Source organism: Crotalus tigris, unplaced genomic scaffold (assembly GCF_016545835.1).
Source record: "Crotalus tigris isolate CLP2741 ecotype Arizona unplaced genomic scaffold, ASM1654583v1 scf7180000018925.3142382, whole genome shotgun sequence".
Taxonomy (NCBI): domain Eukaryota; kingdom Metazoa; phylum Chordata; class Lepidosauria; order Squamata; family Viperidae; genus Crotalus; species Crotalus tigris.
In genome coordinates, this window is record NW_024097278.1 from 355,730 (window position 1) to 374,834 (window position 19,105).

The 19,105-nt window shown below is 42.3% G+C and overlaps 1 protein-coding gene across 4 annotated transcripts in view; it reads left to right on the forward strand.

Annotated features, from left to right (window-relative positions):
* The window catches only part of LMNTD1 (lamin tail domain containing 1), an 88,633-nt gene that overhangs the window by 17,301 nt on the left and 52,227 nt on the right, over positions 1-19,105 (forward strand). The window lies entirely within an intron of this gene.

Sequence of the window (19,105 nt, forward strand, 5' to 3'; positions counted from 1 at the left end):
AAGAGCAGAAGACCTCAAGCCTTGGATTCGGATTCTGCTCTCCCCTATTCGAAGCACAACGGGGGGGGGGAGACACAGTAAAAAGTTCATCACTGTCACCGCTGCTGCTCATCAGATTTTTGCTTCCATGCACAAATGACACAATCTAGCCCGAACGGGTTGTCAGCCACGCATGTAGCTCCTCATTAAGCAGATGGCCGTGTGCCACCCAATTAGGAAGATCGCTGAGTCAGCCATGCTTGGTGCACTACAGAGAGTGGCAAGGGGAAGATACCTCCCAACCCGCCCCCACTATTAATCAACCTTTTGTGATGAATCATAACGAGCATGAAACAAGCTAGATGGAGGAAGGAACATGCTGGAAACCTCTTTTGTATTCGATTTCGTGTGCAATATATTTCATTTTTCTCCCTAATTTCTTAGCTATCTCTGGGCTACGTGCTGCTGTATGGGGGACATCCAGGCCATCCAAAATGGTAGTTATCATGACCACCTCTTTGCAGCTGAAGTCTGATCCTTTTTTTTTTCTAACATGCATCGTGCATTCAATGCACATTTAGAAAGGGGTAAACTTTTGGTGGTACCTTTTATTTAAATATATATATATTTATCCAAATTTCTTTTCCTGACAAAGAGTTAAAAAATTAAATTGGGAGACTAAGATGGCCATTTTGAGCTCATTCTGCTCTCTTCAGTTAGACACACCCCTTATGGGATTCGAACCTGGGCAGTTTACATACAAGGCAGTGATTTAACCACCAAGCCACAGGCTCTCCTCCCCTCTTTGCCAGCCGAGTCAAGGGAGTATATGCAGGAAGTTTTTCAGACAGATGTCTGCCTAGTATGTAAACTGCCCAGGTTCGAATCCCATAAAGGGTGTGGCTAACTGAAGAGAGCAGAATGAGCTCGAAATGGCCATCTTAGTCTCCCAATTTCATTCTTTAACTCTTTGTCAGAAAAAGAAATTTGGATTTGTAGTGTTTCGCAGTTGTGACTTGAGCCTGCTTAACGCCCCTAGTTGGGGGGGCTGCAAGGCAAAAGAGATTGTAAAAAGTAAAACTGCAGTATAGCAGTTGAAAATGTCAAGGTGTAATCAATCAGACGTCTGTCTGAAAAACTTTCTGCATATATTTTTATGAATATAAAAGGTGTAGGGGTATATACATTTATATTTATAGGGCATGAAAAATTTATGCTTGTTCTTTTTTAAGGGATGCTTTTTAAGGCCCCACGCTCATGTGTCAGGGGCCAAAGAGTTTCACCAAGTTATACAAACTGGACAAAACTTTTCATTAGTTACACACTTTTACTCTCCTATTATTATTTTTTTCCCTTCCCCAATAGTAAATTGCGGTGTTTAATTATTTCCCTGTTTATTGTACTCTCTTATTGCAAAGTCTGGTCAATGGTTGTAATGAAGATATAGTATTTGATTTGACTTTTTATTTATTTATCCATTTAGATAGATGGATGGATGGATGGATGGATGGATGGATGGAAAATAGATAGATAGATAGATATAAAGATATAAAAATATACAAAGATAGATGATAGATATAGATAGATATTAGATATTTAGATGATAGATGATAAATAAATAGACAGATGATAGATAATAGATAGATAGATAGATAGATAGATAGATAGATAGATAGATAGATGATAGATTTGATATTTCCCCCCTTTTTTATATCTAACTCGCTTTTCCCTGTAAATCTGAATCTCCAGGGCTCATTTTGAAGCTCAAAAATATTTTATAAATGTATTAATTATGTTTAGTAAGACTACTCAGCTTTGATCCTGTTCCTAATCTCTGTACTGATTTGCCATTTATCACCAATTTCTGAATGTTCAGAACTAAGATAGCTAAAACATATGAAAAAGAATATAGATTCAAGTTAAAGAGATATATAATTGTGTTTGCCAGATAGCTATGGAAAGCACCTTTTTATCTGTTTGTTAAACCATTGTTCTTTTGTACGCTCTGGTGTGGGGGGGAAGTCCACTCAAATTGATTGGAGTTAATTTTCTTTGAGTTTATGACTTGCATCATTTTGCATTTAAAATGATGCAAGTCATAGGGGTAAAAAAAAAAGAACTAGATGCTTAAAGCAGGAATCTGGAAAGAGCTATCTATATGCTAATCATTTCCTTGACCCTTATTATTATGGTCAGGGACTAATCTGGTTATGCTGAGTTTAAAAAGTGCATTTATCTTTACAAATTCAATGTGACGTTTTATTTCAGGTGCTAACATTGCATAAGGCTAAGCCTTAAACACATGCACCGGGTTGACGTCAATAATACTAAAACATGAGCTATCTTCACAATGTATGGTTCATGGACTTTCTGACTAATGTTTTTGCAGGGGGGGGGGCTGTCAAAAAATATAGATGTCCATTTTCTACAGATATGATGGGCATCAGGTATTCAAAGCCACTGTCTTCTTTTGATCCTCCACTGCAGATATTCCTGCTACTGGCTGTTAGCCATTTCAGTTCCGGGAGAAATTCACCATGATATAAATCACAAAGCTCTCTCACCCACAATAAACTTCCCTTCTGGTTGCTGCCCGATATCTTCCCTACTTGAGACAGGCTAGTCAATTTCAGAGCTCCACCCTCTGTGGTTGACCAAAATAAAATACAAAGGATATTGGGTGTAGGAACTGGTGTTCTGGTCTCCTTCATCATTGAGGGACAAACATCATACTCAAGGTTTGGACTTGTGGGAAGTCAGCCCCCCAGAGAAGGAAATATTAAAAGGGCAGGAAAATATATTTCCTCAAAGGATCTTAAAGAGGCAGAAAAGCAGGCCCAGTTTTTCTTAATAGCCCCAGATCTCCCTCCCCCAAGCAGAAACCAGCTCTGTAGAAATGCAGATGGAGGCCCAGCTAGAAGATCAAGAAGACAAAGACACCTAAAATCTGCATACCCCACCCAAACTCTAAGACAGGACATAATAGGATTAACACAGAGATACCAAAGGGCACACTCATACTCAGGTCAAAGTTCATACCACAGGAAGCAACTCCAAACAAACGGCTCCAGAGGGTATAAAAACCCATTCCCCACATGTGCTCAGCCCCTTTTTTTCCTCTTTCCAGCCAGAGCCATCTTCCTGTCTGGCTCTCTTCTTCAATAAACTGCAACCTTCTTTCTAAAGCAGTCGCCAGGTTGTTTATCCCCGGCTTGGACTGAACCATGATGGAGACTTTTCCTTCACAGACTGAAGAAGTACTTTTAGATCCCTACAAGAGTTGGGCCCGATGACCGTTTACCCGCCCTGAAACAGGTCACCCCAAGTCACCTCCTCATCAATGGACAACCTAGAAAATTAAGATTCTTTGGTGAGGAGGTGTCCCCTGCAAATGGTCTCCACACCGTGGGAAGTAGGTTGAACCCATACGTCCCAAAGAACTCTAGCGATGTCCAGTGTGATTTCCTGATAAGGATCTTCACGAGCCTTTTTTCCTTTTACCAATTACATTTACGTGTCTGATTCATTTCCATTGTTAGCAGCTTAATAAAAAAAAATTGTCATTTATTAACTGCAGCAAGGTTATTAGTAGGCTCGTATTGGAAGAAGGACTCGTTGCCTGCTTTAGAAGAATGGATATTTAAAGTTTCTAACTTTGCAGAAATGGCAAAAATTTCTGCTTATTTGAAGGATCACACACAAGAAAGATATATTATTGTATGGAGAAGATGGATAGATTATATTCAAAAAAAATATGGGACTATAAAGTTTCATTTATTTTATGAGTAAATTTTATAGTAACTGTTGTAAAGATTTGTTTATATGACTTAATTTAAGGGGAGTTAAAGGTTAAGTATGATGTTTTTTTCTTTTTTTTCTTCTTTTCTTTTTTTTTATTATTGTTAACTTTCTTATTAATAACCCTGTACTCTGCTCTGGGAAGCGAGGGGGGGAGGGTTGAGGGTGGGTGGGTGGGTGAGTGGGTGGGTAAGGATAATATAGACATGGTAAACGCTTGGGCATTTCCCCTATGCTGCGTGTGAGAGGGATGAGAAGGGAGGAAGGAGTAGGGAGGAAGTAGGATGGTTAGAGGAGAAGGGGAGGGGAAGAGAGTAGGAGGGGAGGAGAGAAAGAGGAGGGAAGTGGGGAAAGATTAGAGAGGGTGGACACAGCCTGGGGGGAATGGGCAGGCAGTACCAATGGTTAGGAATTTATTTTATTTTGTATGAATAAATGGAAAATAAAACCTTTTTAATATAAAAAAAAATTGTCAGGAAACAGAAGTGAGGGGAAGACCAGTCCCTCAGATCATCTCCTTTTGAGTTCACTTTGCAATAGGCACGTGGGCTACTAACGGTTTTCTATGCCCAGGAATATTTTTTCCCCAAAGCTTACGAATTGCTGCTTTGTATTTTGTCATACAACATTCTTTTACTTTATTTACTTATCTTTCCTATTTCTTAACCTCCCGTCTCCCTCAGAGGTGGAGATACCTCATCAGGCCAGAGCTGATGAGTGTTTTTTTCAACAGGAAACTGGACTTTGTTTTTCCTTAAAGACATTTCTCTTCTCATCCAAGAAGCTTCTTCAGTTCTGACAGAATGGTGGAGGATGGAAGGATTTATACGCCTTGCAGTCAACTGGTTAGTTGCATTCTTTTAGAGAGGTGTTCAGCCACTTGGAGGTTTACCTGGGCCTTTTGGGTCACCTGAATAGTACACATGGGTGTGCGATTTTCTTGGGACTGCTGAAAGGACTGTGCTGTAAACTGGAGATAAGTGGTAATAATAATAATAATAATAATAATAATAATAATAATAATAATAATAATAATAATCCCAAAACAACTGGAGCACCATTTGAACACCATTGGCATTGACAAATTCGCTATTAGTCAATTGCAAAAGGCGGCCTTACTAGGAACTGCTTCCATCCTGCGACGATATCTGTAATACCATCAAACATCCACATCTGCCTATCCCAGGTCCTGGGTAAGGACTCGATTGGTAGACAAAATGCAAATCCAGTCTGAACATCCGGCTGACTGTGCGATGATCAATAATAATAATAATATTAATAATAATAATAATAAAGTTGGAAGGGACCTTGGAGGTCATCGAGTCCAACCCCCTGCTCAGGCAGGAATCCTACACCATTTCAGACAAATGGCTATAAAGTCTCTTCTTAAAAACTTCCAGTGTTGGAGCATTCACCGCTTCTGGAGGCAGGTTGTTCCACTGGTTAATTGTTCTAACTGTCAGGAAGTTTCTCCTTAGTTCTAGGTTGCTTTCTCCTTGATTAGTTTCCATCCATTGCTTCTTGTCCTGCCTTCAGGTGCTTTGGAGAATAGCTTGATTCCCTCTTCTTTGGGGCAGCCCCTGAGATATTGGAACACTGCTATCCTGTCCCCCCTCGTCCTTCTCTTCGTTAAACTAGACATACTCAATTCCAGCCACTATTCCTTATATGTTTTAGCCTCCAGTCCCCTGATCATCTTTGTTGCTCTTCTCTGTACTCTTTCTAGAGTCTTAACATCTTTTTTACATCATGGTGACCAAAACTGGATGAAGTATTCCAAGTGTGGCCTTACCAAGGCATTGTAAAGTGGTATTAATTGTATCCCTCCCTCTCTGTTGAGATAGGGCTGTTCAATCTTAATGCAGATGGTCTCTTTGACTCCTCTTTCAAACCAGCAGTCCTCTCTCTCCAGAATGTGGCACAGATAAACCTTCAAGTGGCCTAAATGATTCTCAGAGGGAGTACTAATGACCAGATGACTGCAAGGAATATATATAGATCCTTCCATCCTTCCCCATTCAGTCAGAACCGAAGAAGCTTCTTGGATGAGAAGCAAAACATCTGCAAGGAAAAACAAAGAAAGTCCAGTGGCCTTTTGAAAAAGTACTTGTGGGACCACCATGACTTGGATGACTTAGAACAGGGGTATCAAACTCAATTTCACTGAGGGCTGCATCAGCATTGCGGTTGCCCTCGGGGGGTTGGGTGGGTATGGCCATGGTGGGTGCGGCCTATTGGGTGGGCATGGATGCAATAGGTGTGGCCTACTGGGTGGGCATGGCCAGCTCTACATCCTTCCTGTCAAGGGTGCCTGTGGGGGCCTAGGCAGGAGTGGGACAGATCTGAGGGTCTCTGGCAGAAGGGGCTAGGACTGGGGCAAGTGCCAAGGCATGGTGCATTTCTTCATTCCTCACAAAGGGTGACACCTCCCCAGCATGCACCCAGGGGACGGGGGCGACGCGGCAGGGGCTGATTCCTCGCTGTTTCTAGACGGCCTTGTGGAGCTAAGACTGAATGCATTTCAGCATAGATGGCCACCACAAAATTGTACATTGGCTCCCGGCCGGCCTGGGCCAGGGCCAAGGCAGCAGGGGCCATTCCCTCGCTGTTTCCAGGATGGCTTCGCAGGCCACATGAAACCACTTCGCATCCAGCCCCTGGCCTTGTGTTTGACATGTCTGACTTAGAATCTCCGTAGACATCAGAGGAAGTCTGTAAAATGACTTATTTACTGTGGTGTGACAGCCAGGGGTATCTCCAGAAGATAGTTGAAGATGACGGTCTTGATTGAAATAGAAACACTGGTCCTCATTATGTGCCACCTTGATTTCTTTGACCCCGTGGACCACCGCGGGCCTAGGCCCAAATTAACAGCATGGTTTGGATGTGAAGGCAACCTATAGCTCTGCACCAAACAAAGGTCCTTTCTTTTAGTTCTCCAATCAAAGAGGAGAAGTTCTTTTTAATCTGCTTCCCTCTGTTTCTTTGAAGTACTTGGTTGGCAAAGGCAGTTGGTGGTGCCAGTTTTTAAAAAACAGTCTGATCGCCTTGGTCAGAAACATTTCTTTGAAACCTTTTTCCTTCTCTTGGAAAAACTTCAAAAGTTTGTTTTGTCCTCCGGGAAAAACAGGAATTGGTTGAACGCCAAGCTTAGCATTCTTACATAACCAGAACTTCCTTTTTGGGGAAATCTGAACAAAAGGTTGTAACTCATTCCAAACGGCTTCATCTTCACCTCTCCTCCTTACTCTTTTGTCCCTGTAACCAAGCCAAGAAGCACTGGAGAAACCACAGTTTAAAACACGAGAAGGCCCGGACTTACAGCAATGAATTTTTCCCCCCAAACCACAACCATCTTTTTTCCGCTCTTTCATAAATACAGGCAGGCTGCCCAAGGTTCACAATGCATTCACAATCCCTGTTAAGCAATCTCATTTTTTTCCCCTCCTCCTCCCCCCCCCAAACTGGAGACAGTTCCTCTGAGAGGATTCTCTATTTTGGATAGCCTATTACAGTTTCTGACAATGGCCATTTATTCTGTTCTTATGTAGGCAGTGACCCTAGGGCAGTGAAGTGAAAAATATTCATTTTCGATCAAAAATGGAAGGCTCCTCTACTGGACCTTTCCACACAGTTCTTTTTCTGGAAAGTGGTGACATGCACAATTATCTATAGCAGTGTTTCTCAACCTTGACCATTTTAAGGCATGTGGACTTCAACTCCCAGAATTCCACAGCCAGCATTGCTGGCTGTGGAATTCTGGGAGTTGAAGTCCACATGCCTTAAAATGGTCAAGGTTGAGAAACACTGATCTATAGCCACTGCATGATCTTGGTACCTGATCTGAGAATAATGAATAATAATGATTGTAATAATAAAGAAGAGAGAGAGACAGAGACAGAAAGAGACAGAGAGAGAGAGAGAGAGAGAGAGAGAGAGAGAGAGAGAGAGAGAGAGAGAGAGAGAGAGAGAGATTTTTTACACAAAATAACAGAGTTGGAAGGGACCTTGAAGATCAACTAGCCCAGTAGTGGTGAACCTATGGCACGCGTACCAGAGGTGGCACTCAGAGCCCTCTCTGTTGGCACACGTGCCACGGCCACCAGCAGGAGGCCGCCACTGCCTCCCGGAGCAGGAGCCCCGCCCAGCACAAAGGAGGCGAAGTGGCCGACTAGCAAGCTTGAGTAGAGGTGGTAGAGCAGAGGGCACCAACTATTGTCAATTGGTGGACTGGAAGAAAAGGGAGGGGGAAGCATTTTACATGCGTCCATGCACACATGGGCCACGAGCATGCACGCACTGCAAATGGGACGGGGCTAGTGCCTGCGTGATACTCACTAGCCCTGCCTCGTTCTTGTGTGGTGCAGCGCGTTGTATCTGCACCCTGCGGAGCGGCGGCAGCCGTTTTTGCGCCTTGCAGCACGGTGGTCCATTTTTGCGCCCCCAGTTTTTGCATGCCAGAGGCAGCACTCAGAGGCACCTCCCTTTCCTCCCTCCCAGAGGACATCACAATGCTGATGCAGCCCTGGCACTTCATAATAAATAAGTGGGTTTTGGGTTGCAGTTTGGGCACTCAGTCTCTAAAAGGTTCGCCATCATTGTTCTAGTCCAACCTCCATCTCAGACAAATGGTTGTCTAATCTCTTCAGTGTTGGAGCATTCACAACTTCTGGATTGAAGCCATTCCTCTGATTAATTGTCAGGAAGTTTCTCCTTATTCTAAGTTGCTTCTCTCCTTGATTAGTTTCCATCCATTGTTTCTTCTCTTGCCTTCTAGTATTTTGGAGAACAGGTTGACCCCCTCTTCTCTATGGCAGCCCCTCAAATATTGGAAGATGCTATCAAGTCCCCTCTAGTCCTTCTTTTCATTAAACTAGCCCTACCCAATTCCTGCAACCATTCTTCATAAGGTTTAGCCTTCAGCCCCCTAATCATCCTTGTTGCTCTTCTCTGCACTCTTTCCAGAGTCTCAACATCTTTTGTGGTGACCAAAACTGGATGCAGTATTCCAAGTGTGGTCTTATCAAGGCCTTATAAAGTGGTATTAACACTTCCTGTGATTTGCTTCCTAGTTGCCCAGAAAGGGTTCTTTTTACCCTCAGGCGACAATTGATACAGCAACTTCATCAATATTTCCAAAAGGGTATTTAAAGATCCATTTTAACAGTAGCCCTACCAAGGCAGTGTAAGTGAGAAGTTTGTCTCCCATGAGAAAGCATTGGACCTTGGAGATACTGTAAGTTTTTCTTGGCCCCAGTATTTCAAACATGCAAACATCTCTCCATACTCCATATGAGGTAAGTAGGAAGACTGTAACCCAAATCTGCATAACCCATATTCTTGTTGTTAGTTGCGAAGTTGTGTCTGACCCATCGTGACCCCATGGACAACATTCCTCCAGGCCTTCCTGTCCTCTTCCATCTTCTGGAGTCCATTTAAGCTCAGACCTACTGCTTCAGTGACTCCATCCAGCCACCTCATTCTCTGTCGTCCCCTTCTTCTATTGCCCTCCATCTTTCCCAGCATTAGGCCCTTCTCCAGTGAGTCCTTCCTTCTCATTAGGTGGCCAAAGTACTTGAGTTTCAACTTCAGGATCTGGCCTTCTAAAGAGCAGTCGGGGTTGATCTCCTCTAGAACTGACCGGTTGGACGGCCTTGCAGTCCAGGGGACTCGCAGGAGTCTTCTCCAGCACCAGAGTTCAAAGGCCTCAATTCTTTGGCACTCAGCCTTTCTTATGGTCCGACTTTCACAGCCATACATTGCAACTGGGAAAACCATGGCCTTGACTATATGTACTAATCCATATTCTTAAAGGGGTACAAAAAGAGAAAGGATCCTGTCCATCTCAAGGACCTATTGCAAACTTTAGAGAATATTTGGGTAATTATGGGGTAAGTAGGAAGACTGTAACCCAAACCTGCATAATCCATATTCTTAAAGGGGTACAATAAGAGAAAGGATCCTGCCCATCACGAGGACTTATTGTGAACTTTAGAGAATATTTGGGAGTTGGCAGGACTGCCAGCTCAATTCATTCTCCAACGCACAAGACATTGTCACTTTGACAATGCCTAAAGGCCTTGGGAAGACGTAGAGGTGTTTCATTGGTGAGAAAAGAATTCAATTTCAAGCATCCTATCTCCTCCTGGAGTGATAAAACTCTTATAGGCCCTCCTAAATTCGGATTATAAACCGAGCACTAGGAACACAAGAGCAAATTGTCTTTCTCACAAGTGGGATCTTACCAACTTCAAAGGAATCACGCAATTCCACTAAAGAAAGTGACACGACTCTCCAATCACATCGACTCGCATCTGTTTTGCAGAACACAAAGGGATGTTTTCCTGCTTTAAAGAACATCTGAATTTTAATTATATCTGTCAAGGATATTCTTTTCCTGCAAGAAACCTGGGCAATACCTAATAAAGAATTTGATAGTGACTCCATCATCCACTGTTAGACATCTCCGAGCAAGGCATATTAGACTCCTAGAGGTGGATTAGCAGCTTTAATTAGCGCAGCTAGAAGCAAATTTGCATAATTTGGTAGTAACCTCCTTTTTATACTTCAAAGAAATGAATGTGATTCTCTTCTGGAAGGGAATTATTTTATAATTATATAGTCTATCCAGCTGCCTCAATTCTACTGGAAGGAGAATCTTCCTTCCACCTTTCCCAGCATTAAAGCTTTCTCTAGACAGCTAGATCTTCGCAAAATTATTTCCAAAGTAGGATAATCTGAGCTTGGATTTTTTTTTGGTGCCTCTATAGAGAATTGTGGGTCGATTTGTTCTATGATTCATCTACTTTGTTTTCTTGGCCGTCCATGCTATTTTGAGGAGTGAGGGCAGAGCTTCGTTCTCCGAGCTTGTGGGGTTGTTTCCGAATGTTTCATTACCAAGCTAGGTAACATCTTCAGGGGAGTTTAGGGGGTGTCATTGTCGATGTTCCTCTGCTTTTAAGGGCTTCCAGTGTGGTCAGTAGGTCTGGTGATGGGAGGGTGACATCAGGCGAGGGCAGTGGTGGGATTCAAATACGTGAACAACTGGTTCTCTGTGTGGATGCCACTTCTGGAAGTCCATTCTGGGCCTAGGCAACAAAAAATTAGCTACCGGTTCTGCCAAAGTAGTGCGAATTGGCTGAATCCCACCACTGGATGAGGGTTCGCTCCAATCTAGGAGCTTTTTGCAGGCAGACGTCACTACTGTGACAATGGCAAATTCAAAATTTTGTAGCCGACAAAGAGTTAAAGGGAGACTAGTATAGCTATTTCGAGCTATTTAGCTCTCATCATGGCTAGCTGATGAGAGCTAAATAGCTTGAAATAGTTATACTAGTTGGCTACAAAATTTTGAATATATATATATTGAGTAGTATATTGACCAAGGAACCAAACTAATCTCCAAAACTGAACACCACAACAAGAGAATAATTATGGAAGCCATCAAAATTGAAAAACACGCCCACAACATGAATAAACGTGACGATACCTCCCACCTACCAGATATCTGGAAACTAGCCCTAATCAACAAACGAATCCTAGCCACGAAAACTGACACCGGACCTAGAACAACACAGCACGCCATCACCATTCACTCTCACCAGACCCAAACCCAAGCCCAAACCCATCCCTCAGACGAAATGCAACCACCATCCAGAAGCCAAACCACGACGACATCACCAGCTGCTGCACCTCCCTCCGACCCCCACACAAAGCAAACGGACACACGCCATGAACACAGAGCTAGACCGCAAACTCGAAGCCAAACCAAAGCCCGGTATGTTACTTCACAGCCTTCAGCCCTGGACATCACATCACAGAACTCAGGAGGCTACAACGCCAAAGCTCAGGATGTTACAACACAACCAACCACCCAGGATGGTGCAACACAGACCTCAGGATATCACTACACTAGATCTCAGGATGTCATCACACAACCGATTACCCAAGTCGTTACACACAAAAGACTAATGGGCATACAGCCAGCACCTCAACTACTCAGGATGTTACAAAACAGCCAAACAATCCACAAACAATAGCTCCTACACAGCCAACCAATCCACCTACAGCAACTAAGCCCGCACTCCACACCCACCCACCAATATATATAGAGAGACGGCAGCTCCGATCACACTTTGCTCGCACAAGCACGAAGCCGAAGACCCCAGCCTGAAGATGAAGAGTGGGACCTCATCGAAACATTGCCGATACTCTCAATCTTACACAGGAAAAGACCCAAATATACCAAGACCTGCATATATATAATTTTTTTTTACAGTAACAATCTTTGGTGCTTAGTAAACCACATGTTGTCTGGGTTCACATATTTAGCAATAATTAATAGTAATTAATTTCTATAATTCCATAGTTAACATGTTAGATAATAATACACTTGCTTGATCCTCTCTTCTTCCAGTCATGTTCTCATTTTACCAACATTAAAGAAATACAGTTCTTGGTGCTAGCGATATACATACAAAAATTAGATATAGGCCTGTTTGTAGTATTTATATAAATAACAATAATATCAGTATATAACATCTTTTCTAACCAGCTTATATTTCAGTTGTATTTGCAATGAAGGTCTTCTTACTGAATCAACGTAGGTCCTGATTTTGGAGCTCTTATTTAAATTCAGTTTCCCATCAGTATTCAAAATATTCTTGTCAGTCATGTCACGTGAGGGTCTTGTGATGGGTCTTGTGAGGGGTAGGTCATGTCAGGTGAAGGTCATTGGGAGGTGAAGTGCTGATTGAGGGGTGCCATTGCTGGTTGATTATGTGGTTGAAGAGTCTATTTTGAGGAGTTCAAACTAACAGGTTTAAAAGCATCAATATTCTTCTTAGGATGTGAGAGGGATCTGGGAGTCCTAGTGGACAATCATTTAAATAGGAGCCAGCCGTGTGCTGCAGCTGCCAAAAAAGCCTACACAGTGCTAGGCTGCATTAACAGAGGGATAGAATCAAGATCACGTGAAGTGTTAATACCACTTTACAAGGCCTTGGTAAGGCCACACTTGGAATACGACATCCAGTTTTGGTCACCACAATGAAAAAAAGACGTTGAGACTCTAGAAAGAGTACAGAGAAGAGCAACAAAGAAGATTAGGGGACTAGAGGCTAAAGCATATAAGGAACGGTTGCTGGAATTGGGTATGTCTAGTTTAACGAAAAGAAGGATGAAGGGGGACATGATAGCAGTGTTCCAGTATCTCAGGAGCTGCCCCAAAGAAGAGGGAGTCAAGCTATTCTTCAAAGCGCCTGAAGGCAGGCAAGAAGCAATAGATAGAAACTAACCAAGGAGAGAAGCAACCTAGAACTAAGGAGAAACTTCCTGACCATTAGAACAATTAAATCAGTGGAACGACCTGCCTCCAGAAGCGGTGAATGCTCCAACACTGGAAGTTTTTAAGAAGAGACTGGACAGCCATTTGTCCAAAATGGTATAGTTTCCTGCCTGCGCAGGGGGTTGGACTAGATGACCTCAAAGGTTACTTCCAACTTTATTATTATTATTATTATTGTTGTTGTTGTTGTTGTTGTTATAAAAAGTGAAACAACTTCAATTGCACAATTTGTAGCCTCCATCTGGGGTGACCCCTGCCTCCTTCCTTAACATATTTATACACAAGGTTTGAACATTTCTTTAAAACAAACACAAGCTTTAGCTTATTTCTGTGCGTTTTTGAAAAGAGATTCTTTTTCCCTTTTTATATATGTGTTGGGGGGGAAACCCTGTAGGGGTATAAAAACAATTGTATTGTCTGCAAGTAACTTGGATTTTGTATTGCACAAGCTTGGTATAGAAAACAGGCAACCTATTTGTTGTGTTATTCTTGTTGCTATGTCTGTGCCAAGAGCCTGAGTAAGTACAACTACCTTTTTCCATTGTATCAAGTCTGCTAGAAAATGCTCTCTTTTCCCCCCAGAAATAATTGAGTCAAGTTTTGCAACCTGTACAAAATCAGATCCATCTGATCAGAAAACGTCTGGCAACTGAGAATCTTGGTCATAAGCTTAATCTCTGGAAACAGAATATAGAGCGTCATCTCAGTTGGAAGGGACCTTGGAGATCTTCTAGTCCAACCCCCTGCTCAAGCAGGAGATCCTGTACCATTTCAGACAAATGGTTTCCAATCTCTTTTTAAAAAATCTCCAAGATTGGAGCACCCACAACTTCTGAAGGCAAGTCGTTCCACTAATTAATTGTTCTCACTGTCAGGAAATTTCTCCTTAATTCCAAGTTGCTTCTCTCCTTGGTTAGTTTCCATCTGTTGCTTCTTGTCCTGCCTTCAGGTGCTTTGGAGAATAGCTTGACTCCCTCTTCTTTATGGCAGCCCCTGAGATACTGGAATACTGCTAGTTGTTCATTAAAGCAGACAATTCCAATTCCTGCCAACTGTTCTTCGTATGCTTTAGGCTCCAGTCCCCTGATCATCTTTGTTGCTCTTCTCTGCACTCTTTCCAGAGTCTCTACATCTTTTTTATATGGTGGTAACCAAAACAGGACTTTGCATAGGATAGCAAATTAATACAAAAATATATTGTAAGGGGTTGTTTAGGCTCTTTTTAAAATTGGTACTCTTGGTACCACAGCAGTTATAGAGTTATGTTCAGGAAGAAGGAAGTTTTAGGTGTTAGTAAAAGATCACTAATAAAATATTCATATCCCACATATAATATGTTTGTACTTTGCAATTTTCTCCGTGAATTTCCTGCACTTGGTATGTTACCAAGGTGATGAATGTTATATATTGAGGATCCATGTACTTTTTGTTCAAATATGGTACTTTCTAAAAAGTTTTTTTAAATCCCCTCTATAATTATTTTTATAAATAATTCAAGGTGGGTGAACATACCTAATCTTCCTTCTCCTATTCTCCCCACAACAATGACAACCCTGTGAGGTGGGTTGGGCTGAGAAGGAGTGATTGGTCCAGAGTCACCCAGCTAGCTTTCATAGCTAAAGCGGGACTAGAACTCACCATCTCCTGGTGATTGGCCCAGAGACACCCAGCTGGCTTTCATGGCTAAAGCGGGACTAGAACTCACCGTCTCCTGTGATTGGCCCAGAGACACCCAGCTGGCTTTCATGGCTAAGGCGGGACTAGAACTCACTGTCTCCTGGTGATTGGCCCAGAGACACCCAGCTGGCTTTCATGGCTAAGGCGGGACTAGAACTCACTGTCTCCTGGTGATTGGCACAGAGACACCCAGCTGGCTTTCATGGCTAAGGCGGGACTAGAACTCACCGTCTCCTGGTGATTGGTCCAGAGACACCCAGCTGGCTTTCATGGCTAAGGCGGGACTAGAACTCACCGTCTCCTGGTGATTGGCCCAGAGACACCCAGCTGGCTTTCATGGCTAAGGCGGGACTAGAACTCACCGTCTCCTGGTGATTGGCCCAGAGACACCCAGCTGGCTTTCATGGCTAAGGCGGGACTAGAACTCACTGTCTCCTGGTGATTGGCACAGAGACACCCAGCTGGCTTTCATGGCTAAGGCAGAATTAGAACTCACCGTATCCTGGTGATTAGCCAAACTGGGTATGAACTGGGTATGGCTACTCTGGAAAAAAGGACTAGAGGTGACATGAGAGCAGTACTCCAGTATTTGAGGGCCAGCCACAAAGAAGAGAGGGTCCATTTATTTTCCAAAGCACTTGAAGGCAGGATAAGAAACAAGGGATGGAAACTGATCAAAGAGAGAAGCAACCTGGAATTAAGGAGAAACTTCCTAACAGTGAGGCCAACTAACTAGTGGACAGAAACTTGTCTGAAATGATATAGGGCAGTGATGGTGAACCTTTTAGAGACCGAGTGCCCAAACTGCAACCCAAAACCCACTTATTTATCGCCGGGTGCCAGGTGGGCGTGACCCACTGGGTGGGCATGGCTGTGGTGGTCATGGTAGACTTGGTGGGTATGACCAAGGTGGGTGTGATCACCTCAATGTTGCTCCTGGGGAAGGCTGTCTGTGGGGGCCAGGCAGGGTTTGGGGAGATCCAGGGGGTCTCTGGCAGGTGGGGCAGTGGGTAGGAGGCTCGTCCTGCTGGGTGAGGCGAGGCAAGGCGAGGCAGGGCGGGGGTGCCACTGTCACAAGGCAAGGTGAGGCAGGGGCCGGGGTGGCTGCACACAGAGGCCAGCGAGCTCATGGGTGCTGGGATGCATCTGGCCATGTGGGACCTCAGTGAGTTAGCGGGGAGCTGGTTGAAGAGGGATGGTTGCCATCTCCGGGGCATGGCGCACGTGCCCACAGAGAGGGCTCTGAGTGCCACCTCTGGCATGCGTGCCATAGGTTCGTCACCACTGATATAGGGTCTCCTGCCTGAGCAGGGAGTTGGACTAGAAAACCTCCAAAATCCCTTCCAGCTCTATTCTGATGGATGGATGGATGGAGTGGTTGATTTCTATTTTAGCTTCCTCAAAGGCCTTTCTCTGAACAGTCTATTTACTAAGGCTGTTAAATTTCCCCTTGCAAGATGACTTTTTCTCATCTAATTCCATTTTCCTTTTAATGAAAACCAGACTTTGGCTGTTGATCAGCTTTACAGTTGACCATCTCTTAAACCCTCCAAAAGTTTGAAATTAAAATCTTTAAGTGTATTACAGTAGAGGGACTTTATACCCCAATGCTCAAGGAGTTGGTTGCCTTAGTTTTCACCTTGAGCTTAATATTCTTAATAGCTTAATTAAAAATGGATATTTGCATCCAGAGGCAATTAATTTCCAATGAATTATTTTTAAATTAAAATCCAGAGGATTATATTAACTTTATGAAAATGAAAGCACAGGGATAACCTCCGTGTTTTTTTTTTAATCAGCTCAAGCCTGTTTTATCCCATTGTGTAGTAGTAATTGGTGCAGAAGGAAATCTTTGTTGTTTGTTGAAAGAAGAAACATTGCAAACGTAGTTAATCTTATGCAACATGGATATATCCTGGACTTCCATTGTTACAGTCTAACATGATGAAGTGAAAGTACTTTATCAAACCTCTGAATAATTTGAATTAGAATTGCATTTGATAGTGTAGAAAGTCCCAGTAGAAGATAATGTGTACTATGATCAATGTAGGAGAGGATGATGTTTATAATTGTTTATATTTAGTAGTATTTAAATGGTGTGTAAATGTGGTTTATGTCTACGTGTCTGTTGATATCTGTGCTGCCCCCCCCCCCACACAACTGTGTTTTAGTGGGTTTATTGATATTCCCCCAGAACTCCCTTCACCAAAAACCCGGAACTGTTCCAATTAATTCCAGCCACAAGCAGACCAATGCTAGTTTGTTGAAACCAGGAGGACATGAGTCATGAGGATGAACAAAAGAGTTTTCTTTATTTATAAAACTCCCGGTTTTATAAATCTTACTGTTTATTGAATACACCACTTGGTTATGTAGAAGAAAAGCTAACTCTGAGGTTCCAACACCAATTCATAGACTTAAAACAATAGTTTCTCCAGGCAAACCCTCAACATCTTACCTAATCCATATCAACAAATCCACTTTGTTATGGGAACCGTCTACTTCAAATCCACACCCGTTCTGGCATCCTTAACAAGGCTTCAGGCTCCCGCGGTCTGCAGCTGAATCAAAGGAGTTTCGTTTCTCCATCTACCCACTTGAAAATAACACTTCCCCACCCCCTTAATCTAAAGGCAAGTTGAAACGCAGAGCGTGTAGTTGCCAAAGTTTCATCCTTGACAGCTAGCCTCTTTGGAAATAATATTCTCTCCAAGCCTTCAGACATTTTGGATATGTATTTATACAAATATCACCAAATCTCTGCATCCATTAACAACAAGTATGCTAAAGTTTAAGGGGGGAAATCTTGTTTATGAGCTTTGTATCCTACTTTTCCCATTTCAAAACTAAGGCATATGATCTGACTTTGAATGACTTAATTTCATTTGTTCTGAATAGTGTGTGCGTCAGAAAGTCCAGCTACGTATTGCACATTATATGTATACGTATTTTAAAATTAAGATCATATTTTATGCACAAAACACACCCAAATAAACAGACAGTAATAATGTGTGTTCCATAATCTTCCATAACGTGAATTCCTACCTCTTTTCTCTTTCCACAGCTTATAAAAGATCATTTTACTATTAATTTTCTTTTACAACACATAATAAAATCTTGATTTTATTTCTCCCTTCTTCAAAAGACTATCAAAAAAGAGGGGGTTTCGGGAGAACGCAATAAGCCAAGTTCCTCTAGTAAAATATTTAGATTTATTATTTAAATCAGAAACTAGCTTTTAATAGAAAAGAGTTAAAATATGGAGATTTGTATAATAAAATCAGTGTAGCAAGCTACTATATAACCTGTCTCAAAGTTTGCCTCGTGGCTTAGATTTCCTATTAAGCTTGCCTATGAATATGGCTGCACTGTTACTCAAATTTAGCCAGATTTTTTTTTTTAAAAAAGCTCTTTTTTCCAAAAAAATTGGAACACAGAAAGAACTGATTTCTCCCATATTATTTTCTTATCTGGTTCATTCAGATTTCAGATTCTTTTCCTAGGCAGGATACTTAGATATGAAAAAAGCCATGTTTTTTTTTCCTGTTTCTAACAGTTTCAATACTTTAGCGTTTTGTTTTGTAATCTGGCAAACACAGAATGACGTTACAATTGTTTTCCCTTACAAATATGAAACAAGAATTCTATTAAGCTAATTGTAGCTAATTAAGCTAGTTGATGTACCAATAACAGCCTCCTTGGGGCAAAGGATGTGTTTGTGAAAGTTTGCAAGATGGTAGGGACAATGCAGAGTTAATTCATCTCTAATCCAGATTGTGACTAGACAGTTCTTTCCCTCTAAAAAAATTTTAAGAGCAACAACAGATGTAAAACTTAAATGCATAGTAGATATTGTTCAATAGTTACTATTTTGCAATCTTTTTCTCTCTCTCTCTCCAGATAAACACCGTTCAAGCTGATTCAGTTATGAAATTGGCACGCTGTTTGCTTTATTTTAAAATTTCAAATATGCACTGGTAGTGTGATACAGTATGCTTAATTCATTTTAAAAGATAAGGAGAATAATGGAATAATAGAGTTGGAAGGACCCTGGAGGTCTTCTAGTCCAACCTCCTGCTCAAGCAGGAGACCCTATACCAGGGGTAGGCAACCTTGGCTCTTTTATGACTCGTGGACTTCAACTCCCAGATTCCTGAGCCAGCCATGATGAGGGGAAATGGTTTCCAAGCTGAGCCATGCTGGCTCAGGAATTCTGGGAGTTGAAGTCCACGAGCCAAGGTTGCCTACCCCTGCCCTATACCATTCCAGACAAAAAATTGCCCAATCTCTTCTTGAAAACTTCCA